This window comes from Balaenoptera musculus, chromosome 14, assembly GCF_009873245.2.
Source record: "Balaenoptera musculus isolate JJ_BM4_2016_0621 chromosome 14, mBalMus1.pri.v3, whole genome shotgun sequence".
Lineage (NCBI taxonomy): Eukaryota > Metazoa > Chordata > Mammalia > Artiodactyla > Balaenopteridae > Balaenoptera > Balaenoptera musculus.
Genome location: NC_045798.1, coordinates 34,698,402 through 34,722,563, shown reverse-complemented (window position 1 = coordinate 34,722,563; position 24,162 = coordinate 34,698,402). Strand labels below are relative to the sequence as shown.

At 35.1% G+C, this 24,162-nt stretch overlaps 1 protein-coding gene across 3 annotated transcripts in view; it reads right to left on the bottom strand.

Annotated features, from left to right (window-relative positions):
* The window catches only part of DLGAP1 (DLG associated protein 1), an 869,846-nt gene that overhangs the window by 736,415 nt on the left and 109,269 nt on the right, over positions 1 to 24,162 (bottom strand). For all 3 annotated transcript variants that reach the window (XM_036822899.1, XM_036822900.1, XM_036822903.1), the window contains exon 2: positions 14,930 to 15,091. The gene's annotated coding sequence lies outside the window, so the exon portion shown is untranslated. The remainder of the gene's footprint in view (positions 1 to 14,929; positions 15,092 to 24,162) is intronic.

Genomic DNA, 24,162 nt, shown 5'->3' with positions numbered 1-24,162 from the left:
CTAGATTCTTCAGTGCTGTCAGCATTTATAATCACTCTAAATTTATAAACACGAGATCAATATTAAGATAAAATGGTGGAAATAATTTACACAGGATCGATCTGTGTTAGCCATACAAAATATTACATAATTATAAGTATTATGATGGATAATCATGAACATTTGACCAGTCACTGGGTGTCATGGTCATGGAAAGCACTCAGTCATTGAAAAGGAGAGGCAGCTAGAGCAAAGCACTCAGTAGCTCCAATCTGGGGTTGAGGATGATTTGTCACTGACCCTTTAATTACGGTGGAAAATAGCAGAGCTGCTGTACATAGTACTTGAGAGTTTATCTCTAGCAACTTCCAAATTCAAGTAGCCTCCACCCCACAGACCACACTCTCTTTAAAATCAGCCTCTAAGGTCACTAATGATTCCTAAACAGTGTCTATCCACGTAGACACTGGAGACAGCTTTCGAACACCCCAAGAAAAGCCAGAGCAGACCAATAGATCATCTGGGGAAAATACTAAACCAATTCAGATTGATGATTGAAAACAATAAAGGTAATTTAGAAACTAGTGCAAGAACATTCTACGTTTTACGACTGACGACACTCCTCGATTCTAGGTATTATGTAATAAAATGAGGACATAACCAGGCATTACGTGTACACTATGAAACAATTTTTCATGAATATATTCTTTATGTATGCAGTCCAATGTTGTTATAAGCAATTCTATTTGGCCAATATTTTTCATTCTTCAAAGTTTTAGGTAATTAAGAGCTTTTAAATTCTGGAATTTTGGGTTCAATCTAGTGATCCAGTAATAGATTTAGAAATTACTCAAGTTGTAATTATACTGGATTACGCTTATGGTCTCTGTAGAATAAACATTTCCTTATGCACTTTACTGAAATATAATAATATTCATAATTTACTGATTATATGATACATATATTTTTACATACAATAAAATTCATCAACTGCACACATACAGTGATAATGTCTTCCAAAGAAGCTGTATCATTATGCATTTCTACCAGTGATGGATGATATTTCTAGTTGCCTTGCATCCTTGCCAGCATTTGTCATTCTGTTTTCACTTTAGCTATCCTAGCAGGAATGAAAGGGTGTATCATTGTGACTTTCATTTGTGTTTCACTAATTACTAATGATGTTGAGCATCTATTCATGTGCTTATTTGCTATTTCTTTATCTTCCATGGTGAAGTATCTACTCAAATAACCTATGCATTAAAAAAATCAGGTTATCTTTGTCTATATTTTACAAATATATTCTCCCAGTCTGTGGCTTGTCTTTTAATTTTCTAAGTAGTGTACTGTGATACAGTATATTCACAAATATATTGTAAGCAATATATTTTAATTTTTAAGAGTCCAATTTATTAATTTGTTTTCCTTTTATGACTTATGCTTTTTGCCTCACTCAAAGTCACAAAGATAATCTCCTGTTTTTCCCCTACATTTTATGATTTATAGGTCTATATGCAGTTCATAGGTCTATCATCCAGTTTGAATCAATTTCTGTGTAGGATGTGAGGTGATGGTTGAGGTTTATTTTTTTCCTGTGGATATCTAATTGTTCTAACATCATTTGTTGAAGAAACTAGCATTTCTGTATTGAATTATTTTGGCTTTTTTGTCAAAAGTCAATTCATCATATTTGTAGACTTTCTATTTTTTTCATTGATCTATAAAAATATCCTTACTTGAACACCACAGTGTCTTGACTACTGTAGTATATAATGTACTCCTGTAGTACATCATGTACTCCTGTAGTACATGATGTACCCCTGGAGTACCTGATGTACCCTTGGAGTAACTGATGTACCCCTGTAGTACACGATGTACCCCTGTAGTACATAATGTACCCCTGTAGTACATGCTGTACCCCTGTAGTACATGACGTACCCCTGTAGTACATGATGTACCCCTGTAGTACATGATGTATGCCTGTAGTATATCATGTACCCCTGTAGTATATGATGTACCTCTGTAGTATATAATGTACTCCTGTAGCATATAGTAAGGCATGAAATCAAGTAATACAAGTTCTGCAACTACATTTTTACTAAAAGTTTGTCTTGGCTAGTCTTTTTTTTAAAATTTCCTGTACACTGTTTAATCAACTGGTCAATCTACTAAGATGTTTTATGGGATTTTCACTGGGCTTACACTGAAATTACAGAACACTTTGGAGATAATGAAAGTTTAACAATATTGAGTTTTCTAATCTATGAACAGAGGATGTTGCTCCATTTATTTTGTTTTTTCAATTTCTCTCAATTGTATTTTGAACTTTTCAGTCTACAGATCCTGAATATATTGTGTTAAAATTTATTCCTAAATATTTAATATTCTTACGCTGCTATAAATTACATTTTTTAAATTTCAATTTCCAATTGTTTGTTGTTAGTATAGAAAAATACAATTGATTTTTTTGTGTCCTGCAAACTTGCAGAACTCATCTATTAGTTCTAAAGCTTTTTTGGCACATTTTAAAAGGTTTTCTAAAAAGACTATCACTTCATCTCTGATTAAAACAGTTTTACTTCTTCATTTTCAATGTACATGCCTTTTTTTTTTTTTTTTTGCTTTATTGTACTGCCAGGGACCTCAAGTAAAACGTTAAATAAAAGCTGTGAGAGTAAACAGCTTTGCCTTGTTTCTGATTTAACAATGAAAAATAATTGTTAAATCTGATGTCCTTTATCAGGCTGAAGAATTTCCCTTTTATCTGCTGCAAGTTTTATTATGGATTCTGTTAAATAATTTTTTTGCATTTACTGATATAATCATATGAGTCATATTTTTACAATTGTTAATATGATGAATTACATTGACTTCTGAATGTTAAATAAACCTCATCCTTGGAATGAAACTCAGTTGTTTTACATTATCTGTCTTTCCTAATATTAACTTGTTTATTCTCTGTTTTCTGGTCAGTCTGGCTAAAGATTTGCCAGTTTCACTAATATTTTTAAAAACCTGCCTTTTTGTGTTTTGGGTTTTTTTTTCTATTTCACTGAGTTCTTGATTTATGCTCCTTGATTTATGCTTGCTTCTGCTCGCTTTGGGTTTAATTGTCTCATATTTCTAGTCTCATTAGGCACTAGCTTAGCCCATTAATTTGATACTTCTTTTCTAATATAAGGACTTAATACAGAAACAATTCCTTCTAATTATTGCTTAGCTGCATCTTACCCATTTTGATCTGAAATGATTTCATTCTCAGTCAGTTCAAAATATTTTCTAATTCCCCTTATGATTTCATCTTTGAAATATGGATTATTTATAAGTGTTGTTTGATCTCCAAATATTTACCAAATTTTAAGATAGTCTTACTAAGATCCAGTTTAATTCCTTTGTGTTCAGAGACCATCCTTTGCAAGACTTCAATCCTCTTTAATTTCTTGAGACTTGTTTTATAGCCCAGCATATGATCTCTCCCAGTGAATGTTCTGGGTGTATATTCTCTGCTGCTGTGTGAAATATTCAAGCAGGTCATGTACCACGGTAGTTTTGTTCTGGTTTTCTACACCTTACCCACCTCCTCCACCTGTTTCATCAGTTACAGACAGCAGAGTGTTAAAATATCCAACTATGGTTGTGCACTTGTCTATTTCTCCTTTTGGTTCCATTAAACTTTGCTTCTTGTGATGCGAGGTTCTGTTATCAGGTGCAGACACATTTAGGACCCTTGATGAACTGACCTCTTAATCACTGTGAAATATCCCTATTTCCCCTGGTAATATTGATATTTCTAGTTCTAAAATCTCCTTGTTTGACAGTAATAAAGCCATCTTAGCTTTCTTTTGATTAGTGCCTGCATGGTATGCTGATTTCCATCTTTTCACTCACAGGATTGTGTTTTCTCCACCCCTCTACCAACGCACCTGCACCCCATCCATAGGCTTTCTGCACGTCAGTGAATGAAACACCAGACACTTGATCAGTGAGGACAGAAACGTGGGAAATATTGCAATTCCTCTTTATCTGTCAAGCACATCCTAATGATGCTTCAGAAAATATCACAAATTCATCTACTTTTCTCCATACCCTGAGCATGAAACAGAGAGTTCAAAATCCTCACTACTTCAGAGCTTCTGACCTACCTCCTAAGCTCCCACTCCTGCCCATTCTCTGCACAGTAGCAAGGGTTTCTCAGCATACACGACATCACTACCCTGTTTTAAATCCTACAATTTCTCCCACTGCACTTAAAACAAAACCCAAGCTCTTACCATGTCCTAGAAGTCCCCATCTGATTGGTGCCCTGACTCCCTCTCTGAAGCCATCTCTCCCTGTGGACCACCCAGCTTTGGTTTCACCTGCTCTTTCTGTTTCTTGAGTCTACGAAACTCTTTTCCATTTAGGACCTCAGCTGTTGTCTCTGACTGGAATAAATTCACCTCACCTTTCTACTGTTAGCATTGAAACTGAGACCTCATAGAGCAAAAGAGCTATCTCTTCATTAATACATTCTTTCAACAAATATTTGTTCAGTGCCTATTAGATGCCAGCCACTGAGCTCCATGCCAAGAACAAAACAGTAAGTCTAAAGACATTTGGTCATTGCTCTTAAGGAGCTTACCATTCAGTGAAGATGACAGACTTCATTCAATCAAAGTGCAAACAAAGACTGAAAGAAGTCCCGTAAAGAAAGTGAGCTCAGCTCTATGAAACCCCTAGTAAAACTGAAATAGACTTAATTTATAAATAAGCTCTCTTTGAGGAAGGGTTCTTTGACCATGATCTGAAGGAGAAATAGTGTTATACAGCATATTGTGAATTCAGTAGAGATAAAAAGCATATTAATTGAAATTTCAGCTCATATACATGTACCATTAACAAGATATATTATGACAATTTTGATTAGACACACCATGATTAGTAATTAGTTATAACAACTCTCAATTTGGCACAATCTTGTCATACATCTAAAAGCAAAATTATGGGTTTATCATTTCAAATGGAGAGGAATGATATTTTGTGCACGGTGAGACAGAAGAACTAAAAAAGAGTAAATAGAATGCTTTTTAACAAACTTCTGATTCCTCATTTGTAAAGTTAGCAAAATAAAGCATATTTACATGACTGGAGAGATTAATTTAGTAAAAAGAAGAAGTATTTCCTTTTCCAAAAGCACATTTTTTAGGCCTCATCCAAATTTCTCAACCCAATTCAACTCTTCTTCTGACCTGAACTTAAAGCTAGAGGCATAACAGATGAATATAAGGGACAGAAATATTAGAATATTTCAGATTTGTTTCCGGGGCTGTCGCCTCAAATGGCTTGGGTTCGAGGTAAAGCTAGTACTTTCATAGAGGTATGACGTCATTGGATATATTCCATCAAGTTGACTGAAAAGTAAGATTTTACATTCAAGTCCCATGTTTCCTTCTGTCCTCTCAGCTGTGTCTCCTCATGTATACTGTCCTTTCTGCTTACTTATATTTACCCAAAGCCTACTTAGATTTTAAAGTTGACCTTAAAACTAAACTCTTCTTCCCCAACTTCTGCCATCTTTATAAAAGTTTCTCTGCCTGCAAATTCTGGTAATCTAAGCTTGAGAATATTTAGTTGTATGTTACCCCCGCCTTCCAGTGTAACTGTCTTAAAGGTGTATTACTTTCCATCCTGGGTCAGTTAACCCTTGCTGTTTAATAAACCACCCCCAGATCCAATGTGTGACTACACTCACCATTTATTTAGCTCAAAATTCTGTTCTGGGTCAGGTTCCATTGATCTCAGCTAGGTCAGCTCACGCATCTGAGATCAGTTTGAGTGTCATCTGGGCCTGCGGGGCCTACACGCCCTCACTCAGGGCTCTGGCAGCATGTGCTTCTAATCATCTAACAAGCTGCCCTGTGCTGCTTCCCACGGACACCAGGTACAAAAAGCATCAAGAGGTCAAGCTGCACCACGCAAGCACTTTTCAAGACTGTTTGCATCACTTTTGCTAATGTCCCATTGACCAAAGCAAACTACTTTTAGATAGGAACATCTGTAACTTCACCATCAATCCCAGGAGCGAGAAATGTGTGGTCATATTTGTAACTGACCACATCCTCAGATTAAAACAACAACAAGCATTTCCTTTGAATCCCCACATCAGTTCCACTCATGTAAGAAAGGCTCTCAAAATGCATTTCCAACTGAACACTTAACTGAATGAATAGATGGGTGAAAGCTCCCCACTTCAGTTCATTTCATATCTCAGCCTCTGTGACAATTTAAGTATCAATTGACATTTTATGTTTAATGCCATTTGTATACAAGATGATCCAAAGAAATGGGGTAGGACTTCCCTGGTGGCGCAGTGGTTAAGAATCCACCTGCCAATGCAGGGGACACAGGTTCAAGCCCTGGTCTGGGAAGATCCCATATGTTGCAGAGCAACTAAGCCCGTGCGCCACAACTACTGAGCCCATGCGCCTAGAGCCCGTGCTCTGCAACAAGAGAAGCCACCGCAATGAGAAGCCCACGCACTGCAACGAAGAGTAGCCCCACTCACCGCAACTAGAGAAAGCCCGTGCACAGCCAAAAATAAATAAATTAAAAAGAAAAAAAAAAAAAGAAAGAAAGAAATGGGGCAACAAGTTCTTGATTGGATAACATGAAACCTGAGAAATACCAAGGATTTCCTGGCCTAATTTGCTTGTTGCAGAAGCATCTCCCTGTTACTGTATGTAGCAAATGAGTCCACCAGCTCTAATGATGACTGAAAGTTTCTCGACCTCAGTTTGCAAAAGAGTTTGTTAAAAAAAAAAAAAAAAAAAAAAGGTCCCAGCCTGAGTTTAGAGATGTGTCTTCACAGCCTCAAGTCAAACAGGTGAGCTTCAAACCGCATTCAATAGAGGGGTCAGTTCTGTAGGAATATTAGATGCAGGACAGAGCAGAAGGTTTCTGTCTCCTTAGGGAGGGTGGGAAGAGTTTGAAACTACAGTCACTAATACCATTTCTCACTTTCAGGTCCACCTCTGTCTTAGCATTCTTAAGATAAAAATCCAGACTTTTAAATAGAAGCAATACGTTCCTTTGAGTTTTGACTTTACCTAAATTATAGGAAATACGGCAGTAGCAATACATTATAGTGGTACTCCAAATCTGCGGGAAAAATCAGTGAAGAAAGCCCCACGAGGAACTTTAAAAGCTCAATAGTGTTTACATTAGACTTTGAACAAGTATTAAAACTGAGTGCAAATTAGTATATTATTTAATGCAACAGATGTATGAAGACTCTAATACTACTGAAAACAAATTGGTTCAAGAACCTCTTTATGCCTTGTAGACCAAATGGCTACAGGATGATACAATAACGCAGTAAACAGTTAATTCCTCAAAAGACAGTTAACTGGGCAGTAAACAATTATCTGAATAGGGGCCAATTTCTTATGGGTGAGAAAGTCCAGAGTAGAAGCAGTAATTCTTACATGGTGGGCTTTAAAGTCATCTCGAAGAACAAGCAGGAATATCCAACTAAATGGCAAAAATGTATCAAATAAGAAAGTTGCTTTTTATCCTGCCCTACTGCCCACAACACCACCCACTGCAGGAGAAAAAGAACAAGGATCACTGCTAGGTCCCCAGCATTGAACTCAGAGCTCTGCACAATAAAAGTAATAAACACTACTGAATACATAATTCAATATTTCAAAAAGCCAAGCAGCCTCATTAAACGGTCACTTAAGCTTGCTTTAGTTGGACTTCGATTCATGGGTTTATATGTTAGTTGAAACTTCAGATGATTGGGGCTGAAATGGGACGTCCTAGAGTTTGGCATGGCTCTGGTAAAGGAAGGAAAGGTAAGGAGGCACTGCCTAGAAGAAATAAGGTCCTTTTGCTAAGGAATGTGGCCAACTCCAGGTCTGGACATCAAAGCTTACATACTAAACCTGAGAATGGAAGAAAAGTAAAAATGACCCATATCCTGCTTGAAGTCGTCAAGAACCAAATATACTAGATTTTTGGTGCAAGATGTATTTGAAAGGAGACAATCAGCAACGTCACAGAACTGAAACGCTATGGCGTTGGAAAAAGTGTGAACTCCACCGAACCTTTAAATTAAAAATCCTACCAATAATTTATCACATTCAGGCATTTAAAGTATGCATATTAAATATATGCCATGAATCATTTGTGACATTTTTATAATGTAGAAATATAAGACTATTGGTTGGTTTCCACTGCTACTTTGGGCACAAATTGATGTATCAGAATATATGCTTTCTATTTATCGCATAAGAAGCACCAAAATAAACCATAAATGCCAATCCACCTATAATCACTATTAACACAGTGGGACTCGCCTATTACTATACAGAAGCCAGCTTGTGTGCACATCCCATTTTTGGGTCCTTTTGCTGCCCTCTGGCATAGAGGGAGCTTATATATGCACCAGGTAACTCCATTCTTCTAACTACTGCTTATTGGGTTTAAATGAATAACTGATCAAGGTGGACCAATCAGATCCACTCCAGAAATGGAATCTGGTCCACAGAGACGGACTCAGCTCTGGACAGCTGCTCTGGAAAGTCTGTGTAAAGTACACTTTGGGGGCCAGTGTGCTGGCCACGGGCAAGTGTGGAAGGAGCAGGTCTGAAGGTAGAAAGATGACAATGAAGTAGATTTAAAGGAAGAACGAAAGAGGAGAGGCCATGAGACCCACAAAGACTGTCAACTCAAGAAAGTAACGGCTGCCTGTAGGCCAGGCCGAACTCATACAGCAAACCTACATAAAATACTCCTCGTGTGTCACCCCAGTAAATCCCCTCCATCTAAGCTAGCTAGAAAGGGATTCTGTTCCTTATAACAAAATGATCCTATGACATCTAATCTCCTCTTTGCTCATGTAAGGGGTCAGGTCAATGGCTAATTCAAAGAATAACATCCACTCTATTTCACATTGATTTCTATATTAACATTTGAGGGTCAGGCTTTTCATCTATTTTGCTTATTGATGTATCCTTGGTATCCAGAGAAGGGCTGGGCACACAGTATATGTCTAATAAATGCTTCTTGAATAAATAAATGAGTCACAGAATGTGTTAGTACATGAAATAAAAAAACAAGACTTTCACAATCAATTACAACAGCGACTTGTTACAGGACCCCGGGTGTGTACTTGATTATTTTTATCCAGCTTTCATTTCCTAAATATTTATTGAGTGCCTATTATTTGTCAGGAACTCTGGCTGGGAGCAAGAACACCACGATGAATAGATCACAGACTGTTCTCTCTAGGAGCTCATGATGAAAGGGTCAACTGCCAAGTGTGCATTCTTTGCAGGACAAGATGATAAGTAGGACAGAAGTTGAATAAATAAAATGTTAAAGGAACCTAGAGCAGGGAGCTACTTATTTCTTAGAATAAGACTATGCAAATAAACTGTTTCCCCTATGTAGTCATCTATGAGTCATTCTACAGGTCACGAAGGTACCTATCAGGACATTAAAAGGTCACTTATTAGATGTAAATGGTCTAAAATTAGTAGAAGAGCTTCAAAAATATCTTTCTTGCTCATGTATTAAAAATTTCCTTTAAAACAACTTACTATAAGCACTTTCACAGTTTATATAGCACTGAGACTCTGTGTGCAACTGATGGGGACAAAATAGTCTTTTTTTTTTTTTAATTGGGGTACAGTTGCTTTACAATGTTGTGTTAGTTTCTGCTGTACAACGAAGTGAATCAGCTGTATGTGTCACACTGCAGATCAGTGATTTCTTTTATAATATACATGAAGAAGGTGTAGCTAGGTGCTGAGTCCTGACTTTGGACTTAGACAAAACTGTGTTTTGACTCCACCCCCATGAATTCCTATGTCATCTACCATAGTAAGTCAGGACCAAGTTTTCAGCTACACCGGAAAAACTATCTACTTGGTATCTAGACACATAGTTCATAGAGGCAAATTTATGCTTCTTATAAATTACCTGTCTTTCCTGATCACACATAATATGATCAGAAAAGGACCTATATTTCACTCCAGTTCCCAATTTATATTAGGGAACATAAATAAATTTAATTTACTTCATCAGAACTGCTAAATTTATACAATCTTTATTATTCCTTGCTTAACATTTCTCTGACACCAATGACAGATTCTCTGAATCTTCTGAATAATCCAACAAGGGTTTAATATGTAACAAAAATAAAATATTAAATGTCAATATATACCATTTACTCTGAATGTACATGTTCAATCAATGAAAGAAACAGAAATCATCACGTGCTAAATGAAAGGAGACATGTAACAGTAAGTGCGATGTCAAACCCGTTGAAAATGCTTACGTTTCGAAATTCTTTAAATTAAAAGATTTAACAGAATTTCACATTTAAACTCTTTAAACTATTTATAATAAAAGTTTTCATATTACACCACTGGTAACTGCAACATTCACAGGCACCATTTTTATAGAGCCTTAAAGTTCAAAAACACTTTCACAAATATTAGCTCATTTAATTCCCCAATCACCCAAAGAAGTGTGTTTGTTTGTTTGTTTGTTAAGAAAAAAATAAACTAAATCTTAAGAGGCCAAGAAAGTGAGTGGCCTAAAATCACAGTAAACAACCTGGTCTTCTGACTTCATGTCCAGTGCGCTTTCCCTCACACAGATTTAGTTTCAGGGCAAATATAAAAAGCTGGAAGGTATTTGTGGACCCACTTTATTCTTTGCCTGACAACCATCCTGACTTCTTAATTATACAGTCAAATTTTCAATACATCTGAGTAGATCTCTTTTAGCAAATTTGCCAAGAAATAAACATTTTGCCATTCCTAGATAAAATTGACTTTTACAAACAATATACAAGGAAAATTCACTAGATCATGATCTTCTTAAAATCATATTATAAAACTGAACCTGAATAAGAAATTACATACGAAATGACTCATTTAGAAAAATCTCTACAATGTGAAAACAACTGGAGTTTTGATACTATTTAAGAACTAAGGTGAACTTAAATGTTTCATAAATATAATCCGTTTATCGATAATTCCAGATCGGTATGAAACTCTATGCTCTTTCCTTACAATTCATACCAAGAATTATGAATTACTGCTATTATCCATATACTTTCAGAATGAGGCTATATAAGTAAAACCAATAAGGCAAATGTGCATAAGGGGAAAAGTACCAGTTTTCTTATAAAGTAGAAATAAAAATAAATACAAACTTAGACTAAGTACTAATAATACATTATACCCTTTGGGAAAAAAAAATCTTAAGTATTAAGTGCTTTTTGACTCTGCAGATTTCCCAACCCAATTTAAATTAATGAAATGAGACATCTGGGTTATCAGTGAATACTGTAGTAAACAATATAAATATGGCTAAGTACTGACTTAATGAGAGGTCATATCAATTAAAGTTGGCCTTAAATTTTCATTAACCACCAATATCAATACCAAATGTTTCATTTCCTTCAGAACATTGGAGAAGTAACAGGATTTTTCTTCTCAGGAACTGTCCTGGGATGCACTAGGATTATGTACTCAGACATCCCAAGTTTCTCCTTATACTTTCCCCATTCTACAAAAATCCCCTACTTCCACCCCTGCCCTTCCCAGGAAACAATCGAAACAGTCCTCAGAAACTATATGAGAAATAGGACAGATTATCCAGAAACTTTAAGGAAGTGGTAATGATGTATTTGACATTGCTTATTTCTGTTAGACATCAAACGCAAGAGAAATTATTGTAGACCTTACTTGGGAAGATGCTTTTTTCCTCAAAAAGTCTTTGATAGAATAGTGAAGTGGAAAACATGATAAAATGAAAGGCAAGACTAAACACCTGGGAATGAACAACACTCCAAAAGTGACAGTCTTCTCTGATCACCTAATTTGGCAGTGGAGTCTTTCTAGAAACACTGAGCGTTACCAGTAACACTGAGATCACCTAAAACAAATACCCTGCACTTGATGATGTTTGGAATTTAATGGTAGGCAATGAGAATTCTTTAAATTTCTTGTTTTTGAACTATAAGAATTATGTTCAAAGATATAAGTAGAAAATAATGCTAAATTTTTGGATAAACGCTCTCAAAGATCTTGAATTTTAAAAATTAAGAAGGAAATATTTTATACCACTAAGACTAAGTGGTTTTAAAATTTTGCTGTCTTTTCAATAAAAACAGTTTCTAACTTTTATATATAATTGCATAAGTCCTTTTGTTTATCCAGATACTTTAAGTGGCAAATAAAAAAGTTATAAAATGTATTCAAATGGTCTAATGTTACCTTGCTGCCCACTCTGAAAGATCTTATGATCTACTTACTTGTAAAAGCTTTAGTGAAATAATTACACTGTTATTGTCAAAAATCTGGTTGAGGCCCAGATTACATAAAAAAATAAATTAGCTCTATTGAAAATTTACTTTATTGGTTAATCCTACATATGCCATAAGTCTTTAGCTACATATTGAAACATTTGATATATTCTTATTCCTACTTGCTCACACAACTTACTTAAAAACATTTTGGAAATAAACCAGAAAAATAAATAAAATGGAGAAAAACTAAAAAAAAAATTTTTTTATTTTATTATTTACAACAGTTCATAAGAACATTATCAGGAGCCCTGGTACACAGCTTTGCATGGTCAATATCAGATCTTAATATGAAAGAAGGAGGCACATTTTTCAGTTTCCTAAAATTCACTGGTTATTTCAAACCCAGTACTGCACTGGGGCAAATATAATCTGAGTCAGAGCTGGACATTAAGGCTGGATTATGGAATCAAGTTCTAAGCATTCAGAACCATGGAGATAAGACAGAGTACAAAGTTACAACGGCTGGATGGAGTAAGTAGTAAAGAGTATCCTGATTACCTAGTATTTATTTTACGATTTTTACAGACTTAGGAGGTTGGGTCAGCAGTCTAAAGTTAAGGGTGAAACAGCCAAACTCTGATATTAAGAATCATCAAAATGTGAAAAATGTAAAATGGAAGTTTTATAATTCCCTCTAGAAAGAAACAAGTTTGGGGAGTTTTAAAAGCAGTTGTTCTTAGAGATAATTTAGTAGCATCATGAAATGAGATTTGTGTTTAAACGAAATATACTGTATTTAGAGGGTACAAAATGATGATGGTGAATAATGTTTTCAAAAGTGTAAAAGTGGTGTAAGATTTTTCATGTATAATAATTTATAAAAATGAAAAAACTGTAGAATTTCCTGCTTCGAGTTCCACAAATTAAAGACTGACAACATCAGCAATCACATCATTCGTAAATGAGTTTAAGAAGAATAATTACAATAATGGTAGTAACAGTCACAGTAGCCATGTGTATCGAGTACTTCTGTGTCATGCACTGTATCTTACATTATTTATTCTGCACAAAAACTCTCATAGATATTCTACTGTTCCCATTTCAAAGATGAGACTATTTAGAAAAGTTAGTTTACCCTATATTAAGATGCTAGAAAGTGGCAGATTTAATATCATAAAATTTAAAATACCAATGATCTTGAGAAATATAATATATGCCAGATTTGAAAGCCAACAATCTCATCTTGAAAAATGTAGTAATGTCTTCCTAACTGTGCTGGCTAGGTGAGATTAAGGAAAATTCAACATAGTAGGAGGGTTTACAGATGAGAAATTTAAGTCCTCATAGAGAAAACGGTATTAAGATCAAGAATTGGTGAAACTGTAAAAGTCCTTACCAAACAAAAAAAGTCCTTACAAATATGTGCACTATCACCTAACATAATCATACCCATTTTTGAACACTTGAGCACTGTGTGCTAATTTGTAATTTAGTTTATTTAATTTTCACAACTACCATAGGAGTGGTTGCCAAAAGGTGGCAGAATCAGGATTCAAATCAGAGAAACTGATCTGTTCCCCAAAGCCCATGTTCTCAGCCACTGTGCTATCACCAGGGGCATTTTCACACCTTCAGGCTTACTAATTTCCATTTCCCAGGCTTTGTTCACTGGGAAACTTTCTTGATATCCCTTCCCTACACTGTATACGAAATAAATGAAAAGTTTTTACACATGGCACATGAATATGTCTAGTTCATGTAAATATCTTTCTATTTCAGTCTCAGAGGTACTGACCCACATTGAATCTCAGGTACTTGAGATGCAGAACAACTCTTGAGAAGGAAACTTGAGAAGGAAAACCTTTGGATGACCTTTATTTCTCAACATCTATCCACCCAAGATAACTTCATGTCATGACCAAAGCACCTATTTCATCCCTTCACTTCTGCCCTTATGGAGGCCACTGGAACATCCTTCTGAGTGATGCAGAGTCACCTTGCTCGTCTTCTTCATCTCCCCCAAACTCCCTGCAGCAACTACTCCTATTCTGCCATCTGCTTCGATTTCACTACCTTTTCCCAGCCTCAATTCTGTTTCGATGATTAACCCCAAATGGACTGACTGGCAATTTAGTACATTGGAACAGAAAATTTTAACGTTGAGGAAAAGGTACGCAGAAGTAAAATTATACGCACTAGAAGTACAGGTAAGGAAAGCTCACAGTCAGGGCAGGATTTGCATAGATGATAATCATAGTAGGTACATTTTCATCATAACCAATTTCAAGGAGATAGCCTCTCCAATTTAGTTATCGATTTTATAGCGGTAGAAACAACATAGATTGTAGCAATTACAGGTTTCATAAAACCGGTCTGCAGTTATATTTTAAAAGAATGCTTGTCGTGAAATTCCCCTTGCAATGTTAACACATCATACTTCACATTAAGTAATAAAAATATCTTCAAATACATCAGCAAATGCATCAATCAAATACCAATGCCTTTTTACGGTAGCCTACTTTTTCCCTCCACCATGTGTCCAGTTATTGAAACTTTCCGATTTATATCAAAGCAGAAATATTTCAGAAGAGGTCACCACACCCAACATCATCCACAACAGTAAATGAATTTTTAAACGCTTACCCAGTCTTAGTGAGACAAGAGGTATCCGGTCTGCAACAACTCCATGAATCTGGGATTATATCTCAGTAAACTGGATGCTTGCTGGTTCTTTTAAGAAAGCGTCCCCAGAAAAGGTGTGAATGGTAATCACAGAAGGCGCTCAAAAGCACCATTCGCTGTGTGCTGAAACACAGAAGGGGACAAAAAAGAAATACCAATCTGTTAACTGAGCTTCAGAGTTACTTTGCCAATATTACTTATACATACTAAACCACACGAATAGCAGCCTTACTCTCATTTTTACGCTAATAGTTCAGAGGCAGGCTTGTCTATTCATCAAGAGTGTGGGCTCTGGGTCAGAGGAACGGACTTGACATCACAGACCAGCCACCTACCCTGCCTCTTTGGGAAGCTATGTGCGCCCTCCACAGAGGGCTATGAAAAGAATAATGAAATTAATACAAAAAAGTGCTTTTAACAGTGCTTGATGAAAAGTAGGTATTTTATTCTTTCCCTCTTTCTTTGCTGTTCTTGGTCAAAACTTAGGAAGATAGGATGTCCATTTAGTGAGCACATAATATAAAGCACTGGGTTGGTGCTTTATAGAAATGACCTCACTTCATCCTCAGATGAGGTGTTCTTCCTTCTGTTTTATAAATAAGGAGACTGAGATTCAGGAATTAGCAATTTGCTGAAGTTAGACTACAAGAAAGTAGCGTTAGCACTTAAAAGATGTCTGCTCTTCAAAGTTCTTGTTGCATCTGAACTCTTTCATATTTGAGGGACTATTTGTTATATCTTGATGCTCTCCACATCAAAGCAGACATTATGCCAGATTAAACTCTACTGGTTTAATATAAAACTGTTTTTTATAAACTCATCCCAAGTTTATTTATAATGTTTTAGGAGACAGACTGAAAATGAAATTAGCCAGTAAAATTCAGCACATGAAACAAACACATTAAAACAATATTCAAAGAAATTTCTCTCCCTCTCTATCATGAAGGACCTGATTTAGAGTGGAATTTACCACCATGAAAAGATAACAAAAGGCGACTTTTTCAAATTGCTTATAGTCAAACTTACAGAACAATGAAGACTATGTACTAAAGTCGATTTGACAAAAAAATTATTTTCATTGTAAAATTACTATCTTCATTAAAAATCTGCAGAGTATAAAATAAAAATATTTAAAATATAAAATTTATAAAATATTTATAAAAATATTTAAACCACCACATCATAGTCATTGCTACTAATATGGTGCATTTTCTTCTAGACTATTTTCCTATGGTTAGCTTTTTTCTAGATATATAATACAATACTAAATATTGTTTATTTTCCTAAGATAGCATAAACCGGTCAAGGTTTTAATAGTTTGTAAATAGTTTTCTTATTATATAATGCAGTATACATTTTATATAAAAATTTTAATATTTTTATTATGGAATAATAAATAAACCCCTTACTGACAATATCAAACTCCAAAAAAATCTCTTGAAGATAAGATTTTCTTGTGTCTTATTTGGCAGGAAAACCTGATCTGACCTGATGTGAGGCCACTTATCATCATTATTTATGACGCTTAATATGAATATTCTTACAATTTACAATAGAAATACCCATGGGTTTGATTATGGGGTCCTGTCCCTTAGTTCCAACACACTATAAATTGTAAGTGATAGAAACACCTCTGTTTCTTCTTAAGCCAGTATAATGTTGATACCTAAACCTAAAAAACTTTGTTCAAAAAAAGAAATTACAGACCATAGTTGTCTATGAATATCAACACAAAAGTACTAAAGAAATTTTAGCAAACAGAATACATCACACACAATCAAGTAGGACTTATTCCAGAAATGCAAGGTTGGTTCATATTAGAAAATATATTAATATCATAAACCATATATATTACCATACATGCTGAAAAGCCTAAAAAAATGTCAACATTCACTCATCATAAAAACCCTCAAGAAAACAGAAGAAAGGACACTTTCTTAACATGAAAAATATTTATATTCCTCAATCCTAAAACCAATATCTTACTTAATGGGAAAACACTAGAAGCACTTCTACTCAGATCAGGAACAGGGGGAGGGGGTCCAGTATCTCCACTGTTATTCACTTTATTAGCAAATGAAATCAGAAGAAATAAATCAATTAAAGAATAAGTAAGAGGTAAAACTATTCCTACTTGTGGATGCTAAAGTGGAAAATGGAAAATTCTAAAGAATCAATAAAAACAGTACCTCAAACAACAAAAGAGTTTTTTTTAAGGCAACAGAATATGAAATTAATACTCAGAAATTAACACCTTCCATAGACATTGCATTATAAATAAATAACATAACCCACACTGAAGAGGATGGGAAAGAACAGAGCTAACCTAAGTAACCTTCAGAAACCGTGTTTTGATTGCATACTTTAAGGCTAAAGACAAAAAGGACTGTACACATATTGTACCGTAGTTAAAGATTTGTTTACAGAGGTATAAAATTGCAATTGTGAAACTACTTTATGTGCATTTTCCAGATTGAGTAAATAATTTAAATACATTGATGAAAATGAGAGTGAGGTTTCTCAGCGCTAAAAAGTTACTAGAAATAGAAGGAAGTTGACTTGAATGAACCCTGTGATGACAGACTGGAATCAGATGCATCAATATAAACTCATGATTATATGTGTGTGTGTATATACACAAATAGATATAAAATAGATATAGATGTGTGTGTGTGTTTGTATATATACACCTATGTCCTAGCTCTGTCAGATGACAGAGAACCTAGAAGCAACTGTAGAAGTTCAATGAACACACCTAACACCCAGAACTTGGTTTCCAAATATCCTTCTCCAATAAAAGGAATGAAAAATCCTGGGAGGAATGGTTGATTTCAGGAACGAGGCAGAGATGAGCATGGTGAGGGGATGGGGCAAGATGAGCCCCATCTTTTGGGGCCAGAAAGTAAGCAAGTGCTCAAACTTTGATGGCAAGTCAAAGGGACTGAGGAGCCAGCCTGAAGGCACTCCCGATGACCAGATAATAATAATGAATTTTATCTCATGGAATAAAACAAATATGCTTGAGTTCATACTACAGATAAGTGGTTGAATGAATAAATAAGGATGAGATAGCTCATCCTTAGAGTAGAAATCAAATTAATAAATACAGAAAGAATGAGGCAAAGGGAAAATCACCATCTCACAACCAGCACCATAATAACTGTTGCAGAGGCATGAATCAGTGACGAAGGATAAAATTAGTGGGCAGAGGTATAAGAGAACACAGGATACTTGCATATTCTCAGACTCTCTTCCCACAAGATACTTATTAACTACAAAGGAAAAAACCCCATAAATTTAAAGTGGAGAAAACTGACAGACTCCACTTCAATCAAGTGATCAAACTTAACAACACCAGAAATGAGGTGTGTCAACATCGTTTACCTCCTTATATGACTCACTGAGGTCACATCATTGCTTCTGGGGTATTCTTGCCAAGAATGAATAATCCGAATTTAATCATGAAGAAACATCAGACAAATCCAAATTGAGGGAAATTCCCCAAATTAACTGGCCAGCACTCTTCAAAAATGTCAAGGTCATGAAGACAGACAAAGTCTAAAGATGTTCCTCAAGTGAAAGGAGAATAAAGAGACATGACAATGGATTAAAGACCTAAGGCCAGACACTATACAACTCTTAGAGGAAAACATAGGCAGAACACTCTATGACATAAATCACAGCAAGATCCTTTTTGACCCACCTCCTAGAGAAATGGAAATAAAACAAAAATAAACAAATGGGACCTAATGAAACTTAAAAGCTTCTGCACAGCAAAGGAAACCATAAACAAGACGAAAAGACAACCCTCAGAAAGGGAGAAAATATTTGCAAACAAAGCAACTGACAAAGGATTAATCTCCAAAATATACAAGCAGCTCAGGCAGCTCAATATCAAAAAACCAAACAACCCAATCCAAAAATGGGCAGAAGACCTAAACAGACATTTCTCCAAAGAAGATATACAGATTGCCAACAAACACATGAAAGGATGATCAACATCACTAATCATTAGAGAAATACAAATCAAAACCACAATGAGGTATCACCTCATACCGGTCAGAATGGCCATCATCAAAAAATCTACAAACAATAAATGCTGGATTGTGGTGTGACGAATTGGGAGACTGGGATTGACATGTATTGATGTGTATAAAATGGATGACTGATAAGAAAAAATAAATAAATAAAAAATAAACATTAAAAAACCCAAAAAACAAACAAACAAACAAAAACTGCTGGAGAGGGTGTGGAGAAAAGGGAACCCTCTTGCACTGCTGGTGGGAATGTAAATTGATACAGCCACTATGGAGAACAGTATGGAGGTTCCTTAAAAAAACTAAAAATAGAACTGCCATATGACCCAGCAATCCCACTACTGGGCATATACCCTGAGAAAACCATAATTCAAAATGAGTCATGTACCACAATGTTCACTGCAGCACTATTTACAATAGCCAGGACATGGAAGCAACCTAAGTGTCCATCGACAGATGAATGGATAAAGAAGATGTGGCACATATATACAACGTAATATTACTCAGCCATAAAAAGAAACATTATTGAGTTATTTACAGTGAGGTGGATGGACCTAGAGTCTGTCACACAGAGTGAAGTCAGAAAAACAAATACCGTATGCTAACACATATATATGGAATCTAAGAAAGAAAAAAAAAAGGTTCTGATGAACCTAGGGCAGGACAGGGATAAAGACACAGATGCAGAGAATGGACTTGAGGTCACAGGGCGGGAAGGGTAAGCTGGGATGAAGTGAGAGAGTGGCATGGACATATATACACTACCAAATGTAAAACAGATAGCTAGTGGGAAGCACTGCATAGCACAGGGAGATCAGCTCGGTGCTTTGTGACCACTTAGAGGGGTGGGATAGGGAGGGTGGGAGGGAGACACAAGAGGGAGAGGATATGGGGATATATGTATACATATAGCTGATTCACTTTATTATACAGCAGAAAGTAACACAACATTGTAAAGCAATTATACTACAATAAAGATGTTAAAAAATAAATAAATAAATAGCATTTTTCTGCACCAAAAAAAAAAAACATGACAACTAAATACAATGTGTCATCCTGGATTTGATCCTGAACTAGGAAAAAAAATATTTGTGGCACAATTGGCAAAATTTAAAGAAGGCTTATAAATGGTACCAATTTTTATAGCTAATATTAATTTCATGATTTTATAATTGTACTACAGTTACATAAGATGTCCACATTTAGCAAAGCTGGGCGATGAGTTTATCGGATCTCTTTGTCACAGTCTTGCAAATGTTTTGCAACTCAACTTACTTCAAAATGAAAGTTTAAACAGATTTCAAAAGTACTTGGAAAATGAATAGCAAACTAAATTCAAAAATAATAGATGAAAGAAATGAACAAAATTGAGTACGAAAACAATTGAGTTGAAGCAAGATATATAATGGAAAAACCCAACTATGCCAAAAGTTGTTTCTAGAAACTCTTCATAAGACATTAAGAAAAGAAGAAAAATGAAATTGAGCAATACCACATGAAAATGAGGGCATCTCTACAGTAAATTAAATGGTGTTAGAAATAGCTTTATGCTAGTAACCTATAAAACAGAACAAAGAGTGAAGAACCCACATGCATCGCCACCTAGTTTATGACAAACATGCCATCTCAATAAGCAGGGAAAACAATGAATTAGTTCTTTTCAATAAATGGTGCTTGATAAATTGAAAATGCATGTGGAAAAAAAGAGTCTTGACTACTTCTTCACACTGTATGCAAAACATAACAATAATTCCAGATGGATTGTAGACTAACATGAAAAGTAAAACAAGATAGCTTTTAGGAAAAAAATGGCTAAAATTACAAAAAACAATACAAAGTGTTGACAAAGATACAGAGGAAGTGCAATTCATACGTGACTGGTCCAGGTGTAAATTGGTTCAATCATCTTGAAAGATTGTGGGGCTAAAGCTGAACAAATACAGAGCTTTTGACCAACATTGCACTCCAGGGATATAGCCAAGGGGATGAGTAGGTATATGCACCAAATGACACGTACCAGAATCATAATAGCTGTTTTATTCATAAAAGCCAAAACCCCGCAATAAGGCAATGTCCATCAATAATAGAATCAGTTAATAAATTATGCTATATTTATAAAATTGACTGCTCTATAGCCACAAAGAAGGATGAACAACTGTTGCCTACAACATGGATCAATCAATCCTACAGATAACATGGATTAAAAAAAAATCAAGAGAACATAATCTATTATTCCATTTATATAAAACTCAAGAAACTAATAACACTAATTTATAGTAAAAAAAAAATGCATCATATACCTGTGGGAGGTATTAATTAGGAAGCGCAACAAGGGAGTTCTTTGGGCTGATATTATTCTGTATCTTCCTATTAGTAGGGGTTATACAGGTGTATTCACCCCTCATTTTCATTAAGCTGTACATTTAAGATTCATGTGCTATATTGTATGTAGGTTATAAATCAGTGGAAATTAAGAGAAAAGATTTTTTTCTTGAATGAATCCTCTTGTCTTCATTTTCACAGTTCAATATTCCACCTTATCAGACAGCTTTCCAAGGGATGCAATTAAAACCAAGTATTAATTTCTGAGAATGCATTTCTCCATCATATAACAGAAAAAAGGAAAAAACAGTTTTTATTGTCCAACTCCTTTGATGCAAATGGATGCTTTAGCTGTCTGTTCATTACTCTGTAGAGTGAGAAGAGATAATATCCTGGCTTTTACAATAAAAGCTGATTATCCCATCTGTTCAAAGTGTTTATTTCTTCTCAAAAAATGGAGGGAAATGTTATTGGATACTGTACAGTTCAGCTCTCTGGGACATCTTAGAAAAATATGTTAACTTATGTGTACCAAATCTGATTGTTTAAGAAAAAACCAGTTTAAAATGAGGCATTATAAAATGAAATAAGGCATTATATTTTTCTAAACAAAATACTTCTAGCTATATAAAGGTATTAATACAAAACAGCGTATTTCAATTTTCCTCAACATGAAAAGTATAATCACATTTTCCCTCAGTAATTGTAAAATTTCTAGAATTTTCCATCTCCACCAACTCCACTCAACTAACATTACTTTGAAATCTCTTAAACTGCAGTCCTCCATGATTTTTTCTCTGAAAGTTATACTTTAAAAAAATGAATAATATACAGTCCCTTTCCTTCAGGATTTCACATTCTGTCCTGGACAACAGAGTATTACAATATAACTAACTACATACTTGACATGTGAAATGTGAGGACTAGTTGCCCAAGTACTGATTTCTACCAATAGCACGTGAGATGTTCAGGGTCTCTATTAGCCTCTATACTACTCACAAGGCCTATAACACAGTGTCTTGAACACAGCTGGGTACCAATATTTTTTTTTCTAAATTCCATAAGGTAAATACTTAAGGCAAAAAGAAAAATTTCAATTATGAGCAATATCTTCTAAGAGATGACCAGGAAACACATACATATTCAATTATAAAAAGCAAAATAATAAAATAAACTCAATCTGGCAGTTGGGATGTGTTCCCATTATCTAGAAATTTTACTTATTTATCACCCTTCTGTTCAACACCATTGTCAGGTAATTGAAGTATTACTGTCTATTCATAAAATGTCATTTACAGATCCAGGGGAAAAAAAGGAACTGTAATAGGACCATTTAGATAATCTTATTTCCCCTAGAACTTTGACAGTGTTTCATAACCTACAGATATTTTGGTCCATTATATTGTAATGCTCCTCTCTTGACTTTCGCTCTGCTCTATTCATACAATAAATCGTTTCTCAGTTCCTCTGAATTCAACTCTTCCTACTGCTATTACCAACGTTTCAATTTGCAGGCTGGATCTGATTGCTGAAGCATTTATTAGAACCCAGGTAGCAGCATGTTATTATCTTACTAATTAATGCTCCCTAGGAGACTTTGGAATTAATATAGGCCATTCTGCAAAAATAATGACCACTGAAATCACAGCCCTAACACACACGTAAGGGAGCACACTCAAATATAGTCCATTTCATTAGGAGTTTAGCAAAAGATGGAGAGGTTAACCCAAAAAAACCTGCAGAGAAGCGTAAAGATTATATGGACTCATGGGTGTAAGAAAATGTTACCTTAGTAGAAAGTCCCTAGTTCTGCCTTTATGATTCTGACAGTGATGTAAACACCACAGAAAGGAATCTTAAGAATTACATAATCCATAATTGGTGTTATTACATAACACCAATTGTTAGCTTGTTTGCTGTAGATTTAAACACTGCCACAGGCTACTAGTGGTTGGCAACTCACACTGTGGAAAATGTCACTGGGTTTTGCTATCCTACTAGCTGTGCTCCATAGAGCAGAAAATTAAGCCTGACATCTTTGCGGGAGGAGTTTTCTGGTTTGTAAGAACTTACAAAAATAGCTATACTTACTTATTACAGGGTCACATTTGTAAGTTCTTAGCAGCTCTGAGATAAACAATTTTATTACACGTGCTAAATTCTTAGTTCATTCTCTTAGGTGAATAGACTTTTGTTTCTAACCTGAAAACACACATACATACACACAGCACAATAAAATACTTTTAAATCTACAGCATATGAAAATAAACAGAAAAAATCAATATCTAAAACCATAGACTTCTGCTTCAGTTTATTCTGACTCCTTTTGAATAAAGATAAGCCTGAGTACCTAATCACTTATCAAAATATTAGAGTTTCATCATGAATAATCTAGATTTGATGCACAAATAGAACCATGAATTTAAGTCATACCGGGTTCAAATTTATTTTGTTTGTTATATACATTTTGTTTGAACTATGCTAAAATGTAAAACTAATGATCCTTCTTTAGTTAGAAGTTTGTTTTGGCATATTTGAAACATTTAAATGCATTTTTTTCTCTGTTATAGGCGACGTGTAGTTTTGCCATGAGAATCATACAGATTGCCCGGCCAAACTTAATTTACAAATGTGGAATAAAACTATGAGTTACTGAAATGAGTCATAGAGTAAGATCCTCACTGAAGAAAAATATTCACAGTAGTTTCTAGAAAAGTTTGCACAACTCCTGCGATAACACCAAACCATTGATTTAATCACTCAGAGGCATTTGCCTACTTCATCAAAATGAGGATACACCTCCCTATCTCATGCCAAATTTCTTTCTTCCCTGAC